The 20,702-nt window shown below is 38.7% G+C and overlaps 1 long non-coding RNA gene across 4 annotated transcripts in view; it reads right to left on the bottom strand.

Annotated features, from left to right (window-relative positions):
• Nucleotides 1–3,079: 3,079 nt before the first annotated feature.
• Nucleotides 3,080–20,702, bottom strand: part of LOC309806619 — a 23,288-nt gene continuing 5,665 nt past the window's right edge. The window contains exons 2-6 of one of the 4 annotated variants that reach the window (XR_014294408.1): nucleotides 11,655–11,799; nucleotides 9,804–9,876; nucleotides 8,917–9,033; nucleotides 6,358–6,653; nucleotides 3,080–3,857 (exon numbers count right to left, since the gene is read on the bottom strand). This is a non-coding gene — a long non-coding RNA (uncharacterized lncRNA). The remainder of the gene's footprint in view (nucleotides 3,858–6,357; nucleotides 6,654–8,916; nucleotides 9,034–9,803; nucleotides 9,877–11,654; nucleotides 11,800–20,702) is intronic. The other 3 variants (XR_014294409.1, XR_014294410.1, XR_014294411.1) reach the window with 3 other exon arrangements.

Here is a 20,702-nt window from a genome sequence, read left to right as displayed (position 1 = left end):
CAATCTTGCTGAACTTTAAATCTACTCACAAGCTGCCTTAGATCATTTTGTTTTAACAGAGAGGTTTATAAGTTTGTTGTTGTTGATTTTTTTAATGTTCTTAGATGATTTTTAAGCTCTTTGTAGCTTAATTTTGATGGCCATGTCATATTCTAATATATGATAATGTACTTGCCTTTACTAGTGTTGGACATACACATATTATTCCATTTATTTTATCATAAAAACCTAGGCACATAAATCTTTATTTTGCATTTCTGCAAATTCCTTATGGTAGATTCCTAGATTTATTGGAGTCAAAAGGTATAAGCATTTTAAGACTCATGATAAATGTTGCCAAATTTCTTTTCAGAAAAATGGTACTGATTTATGTTCCTACCAGTCACGGTGATCATTTCATTATACCCTCACCAGTACTAGCATTCTTGTTTTATCATTTTTTCCCAAATGGATAGACAAAGAATGTTTCATTTTAACTGCATCTCTTTGGACATTTGTGAATATGACATTTTTCACATATTCAGTAACTATATGTACTTTTCTTTTTGTGAATTGTCTATTAAATATTTTTCCCCATTCATCTGTTGAGGTATTCATGTTCTTGGTCATTTTATCTGTTTACTTGAGAAATTTATGGCAGTAAGTTTGTGTAATGTTTACTAGAAATAATTTTCCAGCTTGATAATTGTCATTTTATTCTTTTTGGTTTTTTCTTTTGCTTCTTTATATGTACACACTGTTTTTAAATCTTGTTAGAGCTATGTATCTTTGCCTTTGGGATCTTTGCATTTGTTTTTAACCTTGGAGAGTCTTCTCTGATCCAGAAATTTGATATTGTCTTCCAGTTTTTATTTATAATAGTTTGACATTTATAAAAGTTATTCTTCATATACTGGCATGCATTATGATATAAATTTTTTCCCCAGCTAGCCAACCACTTGGTCCAGTTTTGGAGTTTTTAACTGGACCAACAAATAATATCCTTTCCCCTTCATGAGTTAGAAACCAATTAAGAGATAAAGGCAATGCAGGCCGATGTTGTCTCCTTTATTTCTGGGTAAAGCTGATTAGAATATGTAATTTAAGATTAAACAGCCAAAATAGTCTGTTAATACACCTCACCCCTGGATTAAGCTGCCTGGGCCACCCGAACCCAGGCCCTGCTAGACCACAGTGAATCCCCAAAGGGCAGGAGCAGGAACTTCCTCAATAAGGGGCCACAGAGCAGAGGACAGAACAGCACTCAGCTTCTCTGCAGCCCAGCAGATCCAAGAGAGGAGGGGTCTGAGCCACTCACACTCTATTTCTTCTTCTAAACTCATCAGTGAGGTGTTTCCCTCCTCCTACCCTAGGGAATAGAAAGTGAGGGCTTGGGAGAGGAGTGGGATGTGGGACTCTAGTTGAAGACCCGTGCACAGAAACACACACTTAGCAACACTTTCCCTCCAATCCTTCCTCCCACCCCCACCAATAAATATCTAGGACCATTCATCGGAGAATCCCCCACTTCCGTCCTGTGCTGTGTACCATCTTTATCACCATCATATATATTCTATGGGCTATTTCTGGCCTATCTATTCTGTTTCCCTAAACTATACTAGCAGTAGAAACAAACTGAAAACATTATTGTTCCTTTCTGTTGTCTTTTACTTTCTGGGAAAACTAATCCCTCTCCGCCATCCACATTTTTTTTTTCTCAAAATGTATTAGTTGCCCACGCGCCATAATTACTGAGCCTGCGCACCTAGAGCCCGTGCTCCCCAACAAAAGAAGCCACCACAACGAGAAGCACGTGCATTGCAACGAAGAGTAGTCCCTGCTCGCCGCAACTAGAGAAAAGCCCACACACAGCAACGAAGACCCAACGCAGCCAAACATAAATAAATAAAATAAAGAAATTTATTTTAAAAGAATGTATTAGTTACTTTTGCTGGCTGTCCTCTAGCTGCACTTTAGAATGATTTTGTCATATTTCAAAAATAACTCTATTGGGATTTTGATTGGAGTTATAGTGTAACTATAAATTAATTTGGTAGGAAATTGACATCTTTATAATATCCAGTTCTCCCATCCAAGAGCACAGTATGGTTCTATTTACTAAAGTCTTCTTTTATACTTTGTAGTGAAATCTTGTCATCTATTCATATAACTCTCTCGTATTTCTTGTTAAGTTATTCCTAGGTATTTCATCTCTTTTGTTGCTATTGGGAGTGCAATCATTCTTTCTGTTATGTTTCCTTACTCATTATAGTTAGTAAATAGAAAATCCGGTAATTTTCAGATATTTAACTTAACGTATATGCATGTATCTTTCATATATTAAGTCATTCTTCTCACTCTTTTATTCATGTCAATACTTTCTTCCTTGGCTTTCCAGACCGGAGCTTTCCAGTTGGTGCGCTGTGTGCGGTCCCCTGCTGTGCCGAGAGGGGGACTCGGGTGCTCTGTAAGACACTGACTGCCCAGCAGTCAGGGAGGGTCTGGTGCAGCCACTTGTAACTAGTCACCTACATTCAAGAAGCTCCTTGGAGGCTCGAGAGAGCCCTAAGCAGAGGAGCTCTGATTGTGTGAGATCACTATTAGCAATGAGAAGAACCGGCCACATCCCACACACCTCGCTTTGCGGCAACCTGTTAAACAAGCTCAAGGGTGCCCTCCAGCCAGGAGGCCCCCTCTGTGCCAGCTGCAGAGCACATCTCTGCCTTGTGGCCCTAGGACCATGGAGCTGCTGGAGGGGTTTGGGTACCAGGTGCCCATGGTGCCCAGATCACAGCCCAAGGGGGCTCAGGGCAGGCACTTCACAGGTGGCAGCTTGGAATCTTGGTCGTGACACAGGAGGTGCTGCCACGTATTTGTGTTGATGGATTCTTTTAGTGACATTCAAGCTACTTGCAAGGTGACTGCTCTAATAACACCTGTCTTTTCCTCACACTAGAGCTTCATCATTACTTTGAAGTACATGATATGAAAAAGCTATATTGTTTTGAAAAATCTATTTGCATCATCACAACAAATTTCAATATCACATTTGTCTATAAAGCAGAAACTAACACACCATTGTAAAGCAACTATACTCCAATAAAGATGTTAAAAAAAAAAGAAAAAAGAATGAAAAACTGTTAGATTTTCCTGGCAACTATTATAAATTTTTAAAATTAAATTAAATATTTTAAATTAGCAATTTATATGAACAAAGTTTCTCATTCGTGTTGACTAGCAAGAGATGATCATTAAAAAGTCAAAACCAAGAAATGCTGATGACCCCTTATATAATCTTATATTAATCTCATATTAAAGATTTAGGCATATAATCCTATATTAAAGTTACATCCAGAGAAGTAAGCCTAAGTATTTAGGTAAATAATCTGAGAATATTTTACATGGAAGTTTTATATAAATTCAATATTGAATATCTTTTGTAATACATTACATTTTATTTTTATTATCATAATTATATAATATAAAAACACACTAAAATTTTTTCACCAAGCCACAGAAAATTGCCTCCAAATCCCCTATGGCTTACTCCAATATATCTTATAGATACTATCATTTTCTTCAAGGGCCATGTGTGGAAAAGGGCTGAGAATCTCTGTTTTAGAACAGTAAACGTATCATCTGCAAACCATGATAATCATGCACTTTCGTTTGTAGTAGACTTGTTATCTCTGCTTTAAGCCATTGCAACGGCAAACACGTCCACACAAAAAAAGAAAAAACACACAAAAAGACCAACTGTGGGTTTGATCCAATCACTTCCTGTGCCATCAGGCATCCCATTTTTCTCCTGAACCATTAATCTCTTCCTCTCCTGGGCACCTTCCCTTCAGCTTAAAAAACAGGATCAAATTCTCCATCTGAAAAAGGAAGGAATATTCCGTCAGCTTTGCATTCTCAAGCAAGTATTTTAGCTCTCAGCTTCTGTTCATCACCAAACTTTGTCAAAAAATGTTTATGCTGACTTCTCCTCCTCCCTCTGCCCTCATTTACTCCTCAGTTCACAATAGTCTGGCTTCTGCTCTGCCCACCAAAATCATCTCAGATGATCATCTTCTTTGTGCAAAACGCTATGGTCTCTTTTCAGTCCTCATCATCCTTGGCTTCTTTGCTGACCCCCCTCTTTCCCTGTTTTTAAAAGCTATCATTTATTCAGCACTTCTTGTGATTCAGGAATTGTGCTAAGTGCTTTATTTAGATTACTGAATTCAATCTTCACGATAGCCTTATTTTAGATAGGCCTCACTCTACCCATTTTACAGATGAGGAAACTGAGACTCAGAAACATAAGCAAAATTCCCCTAGGTCTCACAGTAAGTAAGGGGCAGTATTGGGCATTCATATGTCCAAAATCTTTTCAATCCCTTGTTGTCTTCTATGACATTTTGTTTGCCTTGTTCTTTACTCTTATCCTGTATCTCTGTGGCTCGTTTCCAAAGTTAGGGAAATTTTTGGGAATTCCCTGGTGGTCCAGTGGTTCGGACTCCAAGCTCCCACTGCCGAGGGCCCGGCTTCAATCCCTGGTCGGGGAGCTAAAATCTCACAAGCCACATGGTGCGGCCAAAAAAAAAAAAAAAAATGAGGGAAATTTTCACTCATTATTCATTCAAATATTTTTTCTGAAGTTTCCTCCGTCTACTCTATCTCTGGGACTCTAATGACATGAATGTTAGATCTTTTGGTATGCTCCCACAGGAGAGAGAGGGGCTATTATCTTCCTACCCTCACCATATCTTTTTTTTTTTTCCTCTGTTGTCCAGATTGGATAATTTTCATTGATTTGTCTTCGCATGTACTGACTTTTTCTTCTGTTATATCCATTCCGCTATTCAGTCCATCTGGGGAACTTTTTATTTTGGTTATTGTATCTTTTTATTTCAATATTGTATCTGGTTCTTTTTATATCTTCTATTTCTTTGCTGAGACTTTCTATCTTTCCATTCATTTCAAGACTGTTTACCTTTACCTCTTGGAGCATTTCTATAATAGCTACTTAAAAGTGATAATTCCAAAATCTGTTGGCTGCTGTCACTTATCTTGTCTCCTGTGAGTTGACATTTCCCTGGTTCTTTGTATGATGAGTAATTTTGGATTGTACCTTTGATACTCTGATTGTTGTGTAATAAGACTCAGGTTCTTGTTTATATCCTATGGAGAATTTTGATATTTCTGGCTTAGCAGGCAATTGATCTGGTTGGGTTCATGTCACAAGTTCTGACCCGCCTTCTATGGGTTGCAGTTCTAATGACAGTTCAGTTTTCTGAGTCTTTGCAGGCTATAGGGATCTGTGCCCTGTATGTGCCGTCCGGTGACCAGTGTGGGACCAGCATGGTGGCCTCTCCCATAGTTTAGTTCTCATAGTCTTTGGCAATCTATTTAGGGCCATGTCTATACATGTACAGGCCAAGGGTGAGCCCAGGGATTCATAAACGACTTGATGAGGTTGATTTCCTGAACTCTTCTCTCTCCATGATCATCTTATCTTTTCAGTTCCCTGGGGCTTCCCTTTTCAGTCTGGGTGTTTAGCTACCTGATTCTGCTGTCCACTTCCTACAACATGGAGTGTACCTTCCCAGACATGGACTATGCACTCGATATGGTAGGGTCAATTAAGTGCCATGTCCACCCCTGGACCAGTAACAGTCAGCAGGGGAGGGTCTCCTTAAGCTGATGGCTTACACCAATTAGGACACTCCTAAGGGACTGAGGATGATTGACATTTGACAAAACTGGGCTCTGTGAAGAACAGAGACATGGCCGTTGGGTAGACAGCCAGTAGTGTTTAGCCAGTGCTTCTTTCCTCCTTTTCTTCCCTAAACCACTAAATGTCAGCACCACCCTCCCAATCACTCAAGCTTAAAACCTCAGAGTTTTCTTCCCCTCTGTGCTTCTCCTCCCCATCCTGTAAACATCCAGGCAGATGCTCAGCCTAAACATGCCTCCTCATCAAGGCCTCTCTCTTTAATCCCCTCTGTCTAGCCACATTTTAATTTTAATTTTAAAAAAATTTTTGGCCGTACCCCGTGGCATATGGGATTTTAGTTCCCTGACCAGGGATCAAACCCACACCCCCTGCATTGGAAGCACGGAGTCTTAACCACTGGACCACCAGAGAAGTCCCCTAACCATGTTTTAAAGCTCTCCTTTCCTGTTTCAGATTTCCCTTCTCTGTGGTTAGCTTCTAAAAGCAGAGAGGAACTGATCATCAAACTCCCCTGGCCTACAGAAGAAAGTCCTCAGCGCTGTGATCAAGGCCGCCCTGAATCTGCCCTAACTTCTATGCCTAGGGTCGCACGACACCCCTCTACCCCCCAACACTCCACCAGCTACATTTGACTAAAAGTCAGTCCTTAAACGTACCTTGCATTTTGTGCCTTTTGTTCCAGCTGTGTCCTCCTAAAAGACCCTTCTACACAATCACAGGATTCAAGGCTCTGCTAAGACACCATGAAGACTGAGATCACACAGAGTTAGCATTCGTCTCCCTTTCCCCCGAGGCTTTATGGACATCTCTACTGTAGCTCTTGATCACGATGCCTTGAGTTGCACTGTTGTCTCCTTCACTAGAGCATGAGCCACTTAAGACGTGAGACCCATTCTCATTCTGTTTTGTAGCCTCTGCAGTTCCTGGCCCAGTACCTCAGACACAGTAGATACTGAAGACATGGTTGTTTCATTAGATTCGGTTAAATGGACTTGACTCTATAGCCTCTGGTATAACATTCTTGGGATCAAAGCAATCTAGAAAAATAATTTTCTCCTTCTAATAGGCTTCTGTGGGTGTTTTATTCAGAAAGGCATTTAATAGAAATTATTCTCTCCCCAGCATAGGCTGGGTGCTCACCTCTATGCCACTATAGCTCTCTGTACCCATCATTTTATATCATTCATCATTTTTCAATTACTTGATTTGTATCTGTTCCCCCACCTCACGCTTTCATATCATTCTTTGAAGGCAGGGACTGATCTTTCTTTTTCTCCACTGTATGTCTGACACCTACCACAGTTCCCGGTTTGCAGAAAGCACCCACAAATATTTATTCTTTGAATGGAGTTGAGTAAATAAGAGCTACTGGGAAGAGGTAAACAGAGGTTTATTGCACTGCAAACTGCAGTGATAAGAAATAAATTCAGATATCTAGAGTCAACTGACCAACAGAAAAAAGAAAACACCATATATAGTCTACGTTTATCAAGACAACCTTTGCCTTTTCCTTCTCCCATTCTCTTTCTCCCTCTTTCTTAACTTCTCCAATTCTTTCATTCTCCTTTATTCTCCCTCCTTGTTTGTACATGGGGATGGGGCTGCCAGTTGTCCCCTCATTTCCATTCTCATCTTCTTACATGTGAATAGAGTTTTTAGCTTGTCATAAGGCCACCTAAGTAAAGTTGACATTTCTTAGCCCCCTTTGTGGCTTGGTGTAGCCATTTGACTAAGTTCTGGCCAGTGCGATGTAAGTAGAATGAGGTATGCAACTTTGGGACCATACCCTTGAGAGAAAGCAGTGTGTTCTCCCCTTCCATCTCTCCCCTTCCCTACAGCTGAAATGCAGATGTGCTGGCTGGAGCCAGAAGAGTCATGTTGGTCCACAAAGTAGAAGTTGCATGTTAAGTGTAGTAAGAAGATCAAAGAAGCCGGATCCCTAACTCCACATAACCACCAGACCCACCCTGGCTGCTTCTACCCACATTGTTAGGAAAATGATCTAGAGAAATGTCTCTTTTATTAAACTTTGTCTCTAAAATAACACCAATACTTACCTCCTTAATAATATAATGCATGGCCATATTTATGGCCATTTTTCCCAATAGAAAGAAAAAAAAAAGATAAAGGTACCTTTGAAAAATCCTACTCCCATAGACCAAAACTCTTGGCTATACACCATGTGACAATACTTCTATCATCTGGAACCTACCTCCAGATGAGAATGATATGGGCTGTCGGTGCACAATATCTCATTTCCAAAGGATAATATGTTACCACAAAGGAATTAATGCAAGCAAAAGACATTTTGCAAAAATTTTATGTCTTGCTCTGTGTCTTGAAAAATTATGGATACTTGCTACTTTGGGATATTTCTATTAAAAAATCAAGTTGACCTTTCAGTGTCTAAATGAGAAAGGAAATGTTATAATTGGATGTTTACTGAGAATCATCTTGGCTATAAGAAAGGGGTTAGACTATACCCATTTGGAGTTTGGGGACAAAAGAAAAACATTACTGATTATTATTTAATGTTACCTTGAGTAGACAGCAAAAGAGATTCTATTGAAAAAGCCCTTTGAAGTATGTCTCTCAGAGTTCTGAATCTTTCATTCACTTCTCAATAAAAATAATTAACTGGGCTTCCCTGGTGGCGCAGTGGTTGAGAGTCCGCCTGGCGATGCAGGGAACACGGGTTCGTGCCCCGGTCCGGGAAGATCCCACATGCCACGGAGCGGCTGGGCCCATGAGCCATGGCCGCTGAGCCTGCACATCCGGAGCCTGTGCTTTGCAACGGGAGAGGCCACAACAGTGAGAGGCCCGCGTACCACAAAACAACAACAACAACAAAAATTAACTACTTAATTTATGGTCTGGCAAAGCGAGGGGAATTATTGGCCCAAAATCCCCCTAAACCACCTAGAGTAAGTACTGAAATGTGTCCATTTCATTAATTTAGCCACTGAGAGCTTTGATTACTTACTCATATTTATGCAACTTTTCAAACTTATTGATGACAATAACTTCATATTTTGTATTTTTTTAAGTAGTCTCTTAGGATTCTTAGATTTAACCTCATGGTTTCTAATATGCATGAAAAACTTGGGAAGTATATGGTATGATATTACATAATTGCTGCAGTTCACAATGGAAATTGTATCCTAGAATGATCTATTTGACAGTTCACAACGGTCTGGGAACATTCAGGATCTCACCTCTCAGCATTATGACTGTCCTCTCTCTTCAGCAGGAAGCTTGCCTGGTTCAATAGACTTTGTTCATCAAGAAATCTGATGAAGGTTTCATTCTATAGCATCTAGGGTTTGTGGTTCCTGAAGGACAAAGAGAAGAGACTATTTCCTTTCAAAGCCCTTTTGTTAGTCCTTATTGATAATAGAGCGAATTGAGTGTTAGTTACTGGTCCCTCTTCCTTACAAATCATTCCCTTGTTGAAGGGACAGAGCAAATATTACTGGTAGGTGTGCAGTTTGGAAGGAAGACTATCACTCAAGAGATCTCAAATGAGCAAAGGCCCTTCACAGTGGCTTCCGAGCGTTCATTGCTCTGTTCAAGAACCTAGCACAGGGTCATGTACACAGCAGGTGCTCAACAAATATCTGCTGAATGAATAAACAAATAGATTCAGTGCATAATGCAAGAAAACGTAAGAAATACTTCCTGCCTTCAAAAAGTTTACCAGTCATACATATACATTACTTAAATTAAAAGAAACCAATTTCCTAAGAAGCAAAGGATTAGTACAGATTTTAAGCACTGTAGCTTTCCTGGAAGGTCATTCTCTAGGGCCTAGAATGCAAGAGTTGACAGGGCAAGAACTGGGGCTGTGTGTGGAAGGCTCGAGATGGCTGGCTGAGAGCTTGGAGTCTGCTGTGGGTCACAGGGAGTTACTGTAGTTTGCTCCATTGGAGGAGACAGACAGGAGAGGGCAGGAAGACCACTTAGGGGGCAACCGCTATCTGGTCCACGTGACCAGGAAAGAGTCTAAATTAGGGCAGTGGCAGGGCAATGGAAAAGAGGAATGACAACATCGAGAAGGACAGCAAATGTCCCCTATAGGAGCCAGAAGGTAAACCTGCAATACCTCTTCCTGGAATTTCAGCTGGTAAGTCAGTCAACTGTGGGCTGCTTTGACACAGGGTGGACTAGAATCAGCTCTAGAGTAGACAAAAACTTTTTATAAAACAGCTCTATTAACTTTGTTTACATTTTTTTCAGAAATACACAAGGTCATTTATTTTAAAAAATATACAAAGTATACAGAAACAATAAAAAGTACCCCAAATCCCACTCTCACCCACCAAGATTACTGCTATTATTTTAGTGAATACCTTTCCTCACATTCTTCTATGCACAGATACATACAAAGTATGAAAGAATCTTATTAAGATACAATCATTCCATATATGCTGTTCCTGAATCAATTTTCCTTACCCCCTAACATGTTGTAAACATTTTTCCATGTTGATCAATATTGATTTACATATAACAATGTCAATTTGTTTGTCTATATCACAATGTTCCACTAATGGATATTTAGATTCTCACTCTGTGTGTTACTGTAAACAATCCTGCGATTAACCTTATTATGTATATTATTTTTCAACTGTATGATTATCTCCTTAATGCAAATCTAAGAAGTTGGATTGGCTAGGTCAAAGGTATGTATCATTTTATGTTTTGACACATATTCCCAAACCATATGGGATACAAAACCCTCCAGAAAAGTACATTCATTTATTTATTTACTCAATAACTATTTTTTGAGCACCTACTATGTACCAAATATTGTTCTATATACTGGGAATACAATAGTGAATAAAATGGACAAAGTCCCTGCCCTCATGGAGTATACATTCTAATGCAGGACAATAAGCAATAAACAAACAATTAAACATATAATATATTGTCAAATAGTGGTAAGTGCTAGGAAAGCAAAATAAAACTGAGTAGGGGGCTGGAGAGTGCCAGGGGGCAGGGGGAGGGAAGAGAGTGTTTTACATAAGATGGCAGGGAAGGGACTATGAGGAAGAGACATGTGATCCGACGTGTGAATGACCATGGGGACAGTGGTGCAGAGAAGGAACAGGAAGGGTAAAACATCTGACGTGGGAACATGCCTGGCGTGTTTCATGGCCAAAAAGCCAGTGTCTCTGGAGCAACTCGAACAAGAGGGAGAGTTGTGGGAGATGCCAGTGGAGAAGTGGCCAGGTCAGAGCAGAGAATTAGGGATGAGCACTTGTAGAGGTGTTCTAACTCATTATGATATTGGCTGAAGGAATCTGGGATTCTAGTCTGAGACTTTTAAAAGGAGAAGGAGAAAGAAGGAACTGGGTCTGCTTTAGTTGTGTCTTACCACTTCTCAGTCTTCTATTCATTAGACACTGCTTAGTGGACGTCTGCACTCTTTCTCCCTCACCACTGCCCACCCAACCCCGCTTTCCCACTTATAAACAGTTCCGGCAAGGAGGGAACACAGGTAGGACTTCATACCTGGGAGGTGATTTAAGCTTCTCTTATGTTCATTATGTAGGTCTTACCTCACAATACCTCCCAACTTCAATCAGATTTGAAAACTCCTTTTGCCAGCCTCTTAACTACACTGAGAGATTCTCTGCTCCCCTGATTGGAGACCCTCTGTCACCCTAACAAAAACTCAGGCAGCCTCGTGGGCTTATCATGGCTGACTTATACTAACTTTCCCAAGCCCTCCTAACACGGAATTTTTAACATGGAAGGTGGTCTATAAATATTTGCTGGAAAAACAAAAGAATGTATTCACAATTTTTCTCTGAAGGCGTCTTTACTTTGTAGGAGCTCTATTCTACTACTTTGATTAGCATCAATTTCAGAGGATACATTCTGACCATATTCTCCATGTTCTGATGCACTTTGATTACAGCTCCCTGAGCCCTGCCTTTGGGTGTCTCCTTACCATCTGCTGGGAAGGTCCAGGGGATTTAAACGTGCCCAAGGAGAGCACTTACAGACAACGCTTAGGGCAAGCCTCGAGTAAACGCAGGGCTTCACTCTGCTCCAAGATATCTGCCTGCGATGATGATTTCTTCTACAGTGATATTCTAGAAATTGCACAGCGAAAAAAGGACTAAGTTAGAGCAAAACAAATTTTTTTAATTAAAAGCAAAAGGTGATTTGCTGACAATGGAAATTGCAATGTTGGTTAATTTATTGTTCTTCAGTTTAAACAAAATTAATAATAGCGTTTTCTTCTGGTTATAAAAGTACTTTGTACTCATTCTAGACAAAAATTTTAAATATCAAAAAGCATAAAGGAGAAAATAAAAATTACTCATAATCCATTATCCGCAGATAGGCACTGTTGACATTTTGCTGGATTTCCTTCCATTTTAAACATCATTATGATCATACTATACATCTATGGTTTTATATCTCTTTTTCACCTGACAACAAATTCTGAACATTTCCCCCAAAATACGTTTTTTAATATTATTACTAAAAGATGCACAATGTTCCAACTATGCCTTTGTCATAATTTATATTGTGCCTATTATAATTAGTAGAGACCATTAGTTTTCAACCTATATTATAAACTCTTATAAATAATGTTGCAGTGAACATTCTTGTACATAATCATTGTCTAAATCTCTGAACAATGCCCTAAACTAGACCCTCAGAAGTGTAATTATTTGGTCAAAATATATGGTATTTTTTAAAGGCTTTTGATAAGTATTTCAAAACTACTTTCCAAAAAGTTTATATTAACTTACACTCCCCTCCCACTACTCTCAACCATCCCCCTCATGCCACTGTATTTTAAGAGAGTAGCAAAGATATGCTGGGTTCAAATCCCAGCTCTACTGTCTTAGGAAAGTTATTTAACCTCACTAAAGCTTAGTTTCCCTGTAAATCGGGGATAGTAACAGTATCTAGCTCATAGGGTTGTTGTGAGGATTAAATTAAATAATATAAAATTGCCTAGTACGGTCCCTAGAACATATCATGTAGTCAATGTTAGCAACTATTACCAGTAACCAGTAAAATCACCCTTCCCCAGATCATTCCAGAGTAATATTTGGGTACAAAATCCCCTAAACACAGTCAGAAAAAGTACCAAGCTTCCCTGTTTAACAAGACTGTTTAAGTAGCTGAAGTCACTCAATTATTGTATCCATACACAAAACCTCAGCATTCTAAAAATACTAGCCTATTTGGTTTCCAAAGTACCAAGCTTCCCTGTTTAACAAGACTGTTTAAGTAGCTGAAGTCACTCAATTATTGTATCCATACACAAAACCTCAGCATTCTAAAAATACTAGCCTATTTGGTTTCCACCTGGAAGCAAAGAGGGTCTTCTGAAAGGTGTTTTCTGCCCTTTATACATTATTTTAACAATGGTATGTTTTTCTTTATTATTTCAAGGGAAACATTTATTTAAGAGCCAATGGCTCAAATTTGGATTTGTTTTTTCCAGCAAGAGAAGGAATCAACATAAACAGCCTTGTAATTCATCATCATAAACATATCTCATAAGCATCAATCCACTACATTTTGGCCAGAGCCTCTCAAAAGAGATCAATGTTTTTTTTTTTAACAAAGTCCCTGAGCAACTTAACAAAGAAAAAGTTATTCCAATTAATGTGAAAGGTCTGCTGGAATTTTGCTTAGAATTCAGTGAGTTTTTTGTTTGCCTATTCCCAGAATTTTTGGTTGAGATGATCCCAAGATAAATAAAATCACCAGTAGAAAGTTGTTTATTAGATAGATGCCCTAAAATTGTTGCATAAAATTGGTTTAGCTCTATTTAAATCCAAAATAGATCAATTTCACATGCTTTATGAGAATATATTTGCTTAACCTTTTTATAGAGTTAAATATTTACTGGGTGTGGGAACAATAGTTCTCAGCTTCTGGAGAAACCACTCAACACTGTTCTGTGTCCATTGTCTAAAAGGATATTACTACCAGTGGAATAAATATACAGAATGTGCTCTAAGGTCTTTGGAGTTCCTTGACATTGGGTAAACTTATGCCACTGGTTAGGAGAGAAACACTGGGGCATTTCATGCTGTGAAAACAACAGAGGAAATGAAATTGTAGGATATCAGAAAAGGCCCTGGCTGCTACTTTCACCTGGAGTTTCTTCTCTGGAAATCTACTAAACAAAAAGTTTTGGTCTGACACCAAAGATAGCTTTCGAGAACAGAAAACTGATTCAACTCTTCCCTTTCTGAAGTACAAATATGCCCAATGCTTTCCTGTCCTATTTTCCTTCTCCCTACTCTGAGATCAGTGTTATCAGACCCTGTTAATTTCCCATGCAGTGGGTCCCAAATAAACAGAGGTATACGATAACAAATAGTTGGGTTTAGACATCTTCCTGTTCAACTGCTTTGGCTAGAAAAGATGGGTAATTCCTCCTGTGAGATAGATTAGAGAAAAATTCTAACTTAGAGTTGTCCAGAACCTGAATGGGAAAAAGGTACCCTTTCCTCCCTGCTGCAGTGGGTATCCCTTAGCTTGACAAGCAAAGCACAGGATAGATTTGCCCTAAACTATCTCTTTGGGCTGCACAATCGTACTGTGTATCCCTAAATTTCATTTTCATAAATGCAATATGTGTTGCTGAATTCTTAACGGTAACACAAGAAAAGCAACAGGACAAATGATAAAATATAACTTCAGACCTCAGCTTTACACTGGAAATCAAAATGTTTTATTGTGGATCTGCATGTGCCCAGCTCTGTGAAAGGCCTGCAGGGGATACAAATGGAAAAGAAAAATCCAGTGAGTTCCTGAAGGATGTTATGGTATAAAGGTCTCTCTGTATATTTGTTATTGCTTGTTATAGATCTGGGGGAAGGGAGAGAGAAGAGTATCATACTACATTCTCAATAATAAGAACTTGTTTAATGTCCTATGCTTCTGTTAAGAGTGACCTCAAGAATCAGACCACATGGATTCAAATCCCAGCACTGTTACTTGCTAGCTATATGACTTTCAGTGACTGACTGAGATGCCCTGTTCCTCAGTTTCCTCATCTATAAAAATGGGGATGATAATAGTAATGACTTATGTTATAGGTCATTACTATTATTCTGTGTCCATCACAGTTCTTCTAGTACCAAGGACAGTATATTATTTTTAAAAAGGAGAACACCATCAGTTGTCATAATCACTCTGAATTTAAACTTCAACTTTGGAACTCTGAGCAGACCCTGTATTTAAAATGGTTATTTGGTTTCTACTTCTAGCCATGGCAGGCAGCTTGTAGCAAGAAAATCCTCCCATGAGAACACCTAGAAGAGTTAAATTAAAAAAATTTTTTAATGTCTGAAAACATTGAAGAGCCACCAAGGCAGCCAGGGCTTGAAGACTCAAGATTCTTGAAAGAAGGCAAACTCACTGAGATAAGCCTGACATTCTACAATCCCCACTGAGTCATCTGCTGACTCATATTTACAATGGGTAGAGGGCAGAGAAGCTGAGCAGAAAGTGGCTATTAAAAAGCAGAAAAGGTCAGCAGAAGTTTTGGCAGATTCACTGGAGAGACAAATATGGGCGCTCAGGGCCACCAAAGGAACCAGGACTTGAGATGCCAAGATTTTGGAGGGAAAGGAAGTGCAGAGAACTGATTTAAATAGAATTATCTGCTTTGGGACTTCCCTGGTGGCACAGTGGTTAAGAATCTGCCTGCCAACACAGGGGACACAGGTTTGAGCCCTGGTCCAGGAAGATCCCACATGCATGGAGCAACTAAGCCTGTGAGTCACAACTACTGAGCCCACGCACTATAGAGCCCATGCTCCGCAACAAGAGAAGCCACCACAATGAGAAGCCCATGCACCGCAGTGAAGAGTAGCCCCTGCTCGCCACAACTAGAGAAAGCCTGTGCACAGAAAAGAAGACACAATGCAGCCAAAAATAAATAAATAAATGTTAAAAAAGTTAAAAAATAAGTAAATAGAATTATCTGTTTTTTGCCTCTACATATTTGCCAGTTAGTAAGCAGAACAGGCTAAGAGTTAGAGAGGCAGAACAAAAAGTGGCAGTTAAGAGACTGAGAAACTAAACAGAGCTAATGACAGTACCACAGTGCTGGATAAATAAACATTAGCATTCAGAGCCTACCAAAGCAGAGTGGCCATGGTAAACACCTTTTGCTTTCAGTTGGAACTGATAGGACTACATCCTAGAAATAAGGGTAAATAGATATAGACCAACCTTTGTAAAGGCTTAAAACCCAGCCTCAAGTAAGCTTATTCCCTGATTGGTTTAAGGTATTCTGCTTTTAATCTGTCTGCCAGAGTTAATATCATTGAGAGTCTTTACAATTTCTCATATGCAATGTCTGGCATTCAAGCAAAATTACCAGGCATACAAAGAGACAGGGACAAGAGAAAAAATACACAATAGAAACAGACACAGAGATGATCCAGATACTGGAATTATCAGACACAGAATGTAAAATAACCATGATTGACATGTTCAAGAAAATAGATGACAAGATGGAGAATTTCATCAGAGAACTGAAATCTATGTATTACAAAAAAGCCAAATATAAATTCTAAAACTGAAAAATTCAATAAATGAGTTCAAAAACGTTTAGACAGATGAAGAATGCATTAGCAACCTGGAAGATTGGTTGGCAGAAAATATCCAGATGGAAGCATCCAAACCAAAAAAGAAGAAAAAAAGGTGGAAAATCGCATAAAAAAGCATGTAAGACATTGTGAAAAGGTTGAACATATATGTAATTGGAGTTCCAGAGCGAAATTGAGTTGAGAGCAATAGGAGCAATACTTGAAAAGGCAATGACTAAGAATTTTTCAAAACTGATTTAAAGGGATCAAGGTATAGGTTCAAGACGTACTACAAACCTCAAGCAGGATAAATACAAACACACACACACACACACCTAGGAATGTTCATAACCAAGTTTCTGGGAAAACAAAACAAAACAAAAAAGAAAATCCTAAAAGAAGCCAGACTATCTTCCCAAATTACCTTCAAAGAAGCAAGAATTAAACAGCAACTTAGAAACAGAAACAGTGGAGGCTGGAAGACACTGCAATAACATCTTCAAAATGCTGAAAGAAAATAACTGCCAAACAACAATGTATTTCAAATATTAAGCCAAAATAAAGACATTTAAGACAAACGAAAGTTGAGAGAATTTGTTGCCAGCAGACCTGTGCTTTTTTAAAAAAAAAAAAGGTATAAAAGGAGCTCTTCAGGCAGAAGGAACATTATCTCTGATAGAAGACCATACAAATGTGGAGGAATGAAAAATGCTAGAAACTAAACAAATAAATAATGACTATATAAAACTATAAAAATGGCTGTTTGGGGGCTTTAAAAAGCTAGTAGTAACCAGCCTACTTTTCAGGGCTTGTATGTTGAGAAAGGTTAATTGTTTTTTAAGAAGCAAAAAAGGATCATCTTAACTAGGAATATTCCACTTCCTTCCACATTAAGAGCCTTATAGCATCACGATGCTAACCCCGGCCCTTCTACTCACTGAAGAATAAGACATGTAATGGGCCCCTGAGGGATTATTTAAAGCTTCATTAGTCACTGTTTAGAAACCAATGTCACAAGAGGAAATAGCAACATGCTAAGGGCAATGCTGCTGTGTTACAGGGCTCCACCCATTGTCTCACTGTGTGTACATTACCCCAATAAGTTGCCCCAACAACCCCACCAGGTAGGTGTTTTTCTCTCTATTTTATAGAAGTTCAGAAAAGTTAATGAAATTGCCCCAAATTGCACATTAGAAAGTGACGGGGGCTGGATTTTAACCCAGTACTGCAAACAAAGCCCATGGTCTTTCCACTCTACCAGGCCAGAGGCTAGGAAGGCTCCAGCCAGTAAACTAATGTGAGTGCACATAATAGTTAAAAGAGAAGATCTAAATGTGCGCAGCACACATGTAGAATATTCTTCAAAATAAGAGTGAGAAGATGGAAGGATGGATGGATGGATGGATGGATGGATGGATGGATGGATGAATGGAGTCAGACACAAAAGCTCCTGCCTCAGCAGTAGATGGTTAATCCACTGACAGATTCAATGTTTATATTATAAATCAAGCAAAAATGCTGAAACTTAGAGGAAATTCTCTTTTCAAAAGCTGCAGCAACATGGATGGACCTAGGGATTATCATGCTAAGTGAAGTAAGTCAGACGGTGAAAGACAAATTATCATTTGATATCACTGATATGTGGAATCTAAAAAAAAATGAAACAAATGAACTTATGTACAAAACAGAAATAGACTCACAGACATAGAAAACAAACTTACAGTTACCAAAGGGGAAAGGGGGGGAGGAATCAATTAGGAGTTTGGGATTAAAATATACATACTACTATATATAAAATAGATAACCAGGGACTTCCCTGGTGGCGCAGTGGTTAAGAATCCTCCTGCCAATGCAGGGGACATGGGTTCGATCCCTGGTCTGGGAAGATCCCACATGTTGCAGAGCAACTAAGCCTGTGCACCACAACTACTGAGCCTGCGCTCTAGAGCCCACGAGCCACAACTACTGAGTCCACGAGCCACAACTCCTGAGCCCGCAAGCCACAACTACTGAAGCCCACGCGCTTAGAGTCCGTGCTCCGCAACAAGAGAAGCCACTTCAATGAGAAGCATGTGCACCGCAAAGAAGAGTAGCCCCCGCTCGCCACAACTAGAGAAAGCCCGCACGCAGCAACGAAGACCAAACACAGCCAAAAGTAAATTAATCAATTAATTTAAAAAAATAGATAACCAACAGGACCTCCCGTATAGTACAGGGAACTATACCCAGTATCTTATAATAACATATACTAGAAAAGAAACTAAAAAAGAATATATATATGTCTCTGAATCACCTTGCTGTACACCTGAAACTAACACAACATTGTAAATCAACTATTTTTCAATAAACATTGAAAAAAAACAAGCTGTCAGAATGCATCCAGCAGCTCTCTTAGCAGTTCACTTCACCTGCCATTAGGTGATCTTTCAGAATACAAATAAAACAAAGCAAAAAAATAAATAAATAAAGCTGCAATATATTTGCATGTTAAATAATTCAAACAGTACAGAGGATATTAAATAAAAAGCAGGTTTTCCCCCTACTTCAAAGATTCAATCTCCTTCTCCAGAGGAAATGGTCATTGATTTTCTATGCTCTTAGGAGTGTAGATCTATGTTGATATTGTACCTATATCTATGTGTATGTATATATATATATATACTTTTTTCCTTGCACAAATGGAAGCATATTACACACTGGTGTGAACCTTGATTTTTCACATGACTTTTCACATAATGAAGATTGTTCCTAACAAATGTATAAATCTAATTCAATCTTTTTAATAGCTACATTGAAAAATTCATTGAAAAGATAAATTAGGCTTTATTGAAACAATTCTCTATGAATGGACATTTAGAATGTTTTGAGTCTTTTGATATTAAAAATAATACTTTTAATGGAAATCAGCCTTTATGTATATGTGCAAATAGTTTACAGGATAAATACTTGGAAGTGGAATTGCTGAGCAAAAGTATACATATATTTTTTATTTTAATTGCTATTGCCAACTAACCCTTCAAGTGTATTGCACTGGATTATACTCCCTCCAACAGAATATTGAAACCTATTTCCACATACCCATAAGTCATCAAACTTTCTAGTTTTGCAAATTATAGGTTAAAATTCATATCTAGTAATTTTAATTTGCATTTCTTTAATTTTGAGTGCAGCCGAGTATTTGTCATATGTTTCTAAGTAATTTGTATTTTTCTTTCTTTAAACTGTCTATTCATAACCTTTGCCCATTTTTTATTGGATTGTTGGCTTTTTTCTTTTTAATATTCATATTCATATACTAAGGAGATCAGCCCTTGATCTGTCATACGCCGTTGCAAATTTTTTTTTGAGGTTATCATTTGTCTTCAAATGTTATCTATGGTATCTTTTTCTTGTAGAAATGTTTGTTCTTTATATAGTCAAATTCATCATTTCTTTTCTTTTTAATGTCTAAGCATCAGCATCATCATGCATGATGTTGCAATGCCCAGGAGCTGTATGATTTTTGTTTGTTTGTTTAACTGTCTCAAGATGCAGAAAAGTTTGCAACAATATTCATAAAAATCTTTATTCTGGAGCATCAGTAAGCAATAACAACACCTTTCCTGGAATATTTTCTTGAAGACCACTGTTGATACTTTTGAGGTTCTTCAAGACAGCATGATAACACATGGATGTTGCCTGTAGAAACAATGCTATGAATATTTAGGACTCCCCTTCCCCCCTCACTGGGAAGTTGCCACTTAACATTTAAAAGAGTGCAAAGAGGCAGATGTGGAAGAAACTGGTGAGTGTGTGCCTTAATCCAAAAATAATAACTGCACCTCTCCTTGTATAGTGATATCTCATAGCGATGACACTCTACCACTGTACAAAAGTCTTACCTGGTCATTATATAATCTGATTCATATGACAAAGCTAGACAATCAGGGATTACCATCTCCATTTTGCAGATATGAAAATTAGGAAAGGCAGTGGCTTGTCTAAGCTTACATGGTCACCAAGTCGCAGAAGGGGGTAGAACCTAAGTCTTTTGATCATAGATGCAAAGTTACTTTAGACTCTACCGTAGCCTCTCTGGCTCAGCTCACTACTTTTCTCCCTGCTGCTGAAACACCTCACCACCAAAGAAGAAATTGCTCCATGGAACCAGCCTCATCAGCATGTCATGTTTGAGGTTGGTATATGCAGCAAGGAACATTAGGCTCTGCCTCTTAGCTAACAGGTCACCTTTTAAGAGCAGAGCTGTACTGGACCCCACACTGTCAGATGGCATGCGAACACCAGCTGATTTATGTTCAAATTCAATAGCCCCTATAGAATAGAACTGCAGGAAATCTGACAGCAGAGTCCTTGCTATATGATGAAGGATGCTAGTGTTTACAATACCTACCTACAGATTCACATTTACAGTTTCAACTGAT

Source organism: Mesoplodon mirus, assembly GCF_964341445.2.
Source record: "Mesoplodon mirus genome assembly, chromosome: 6".
Classification (NCBI taxonomy): domain Eukaryota; kingdom Metazoa; phylum Chordata; class Mammalia; order Artiodactyla; family Ziphiidae; genus Mesoplodon; species Mesoplodon mirus.
The sequence above is the reverse complement of the archived record's forward strand: the minus strand, read 5'-3'. Positions and strand labels throughout refer to the sequence as shown.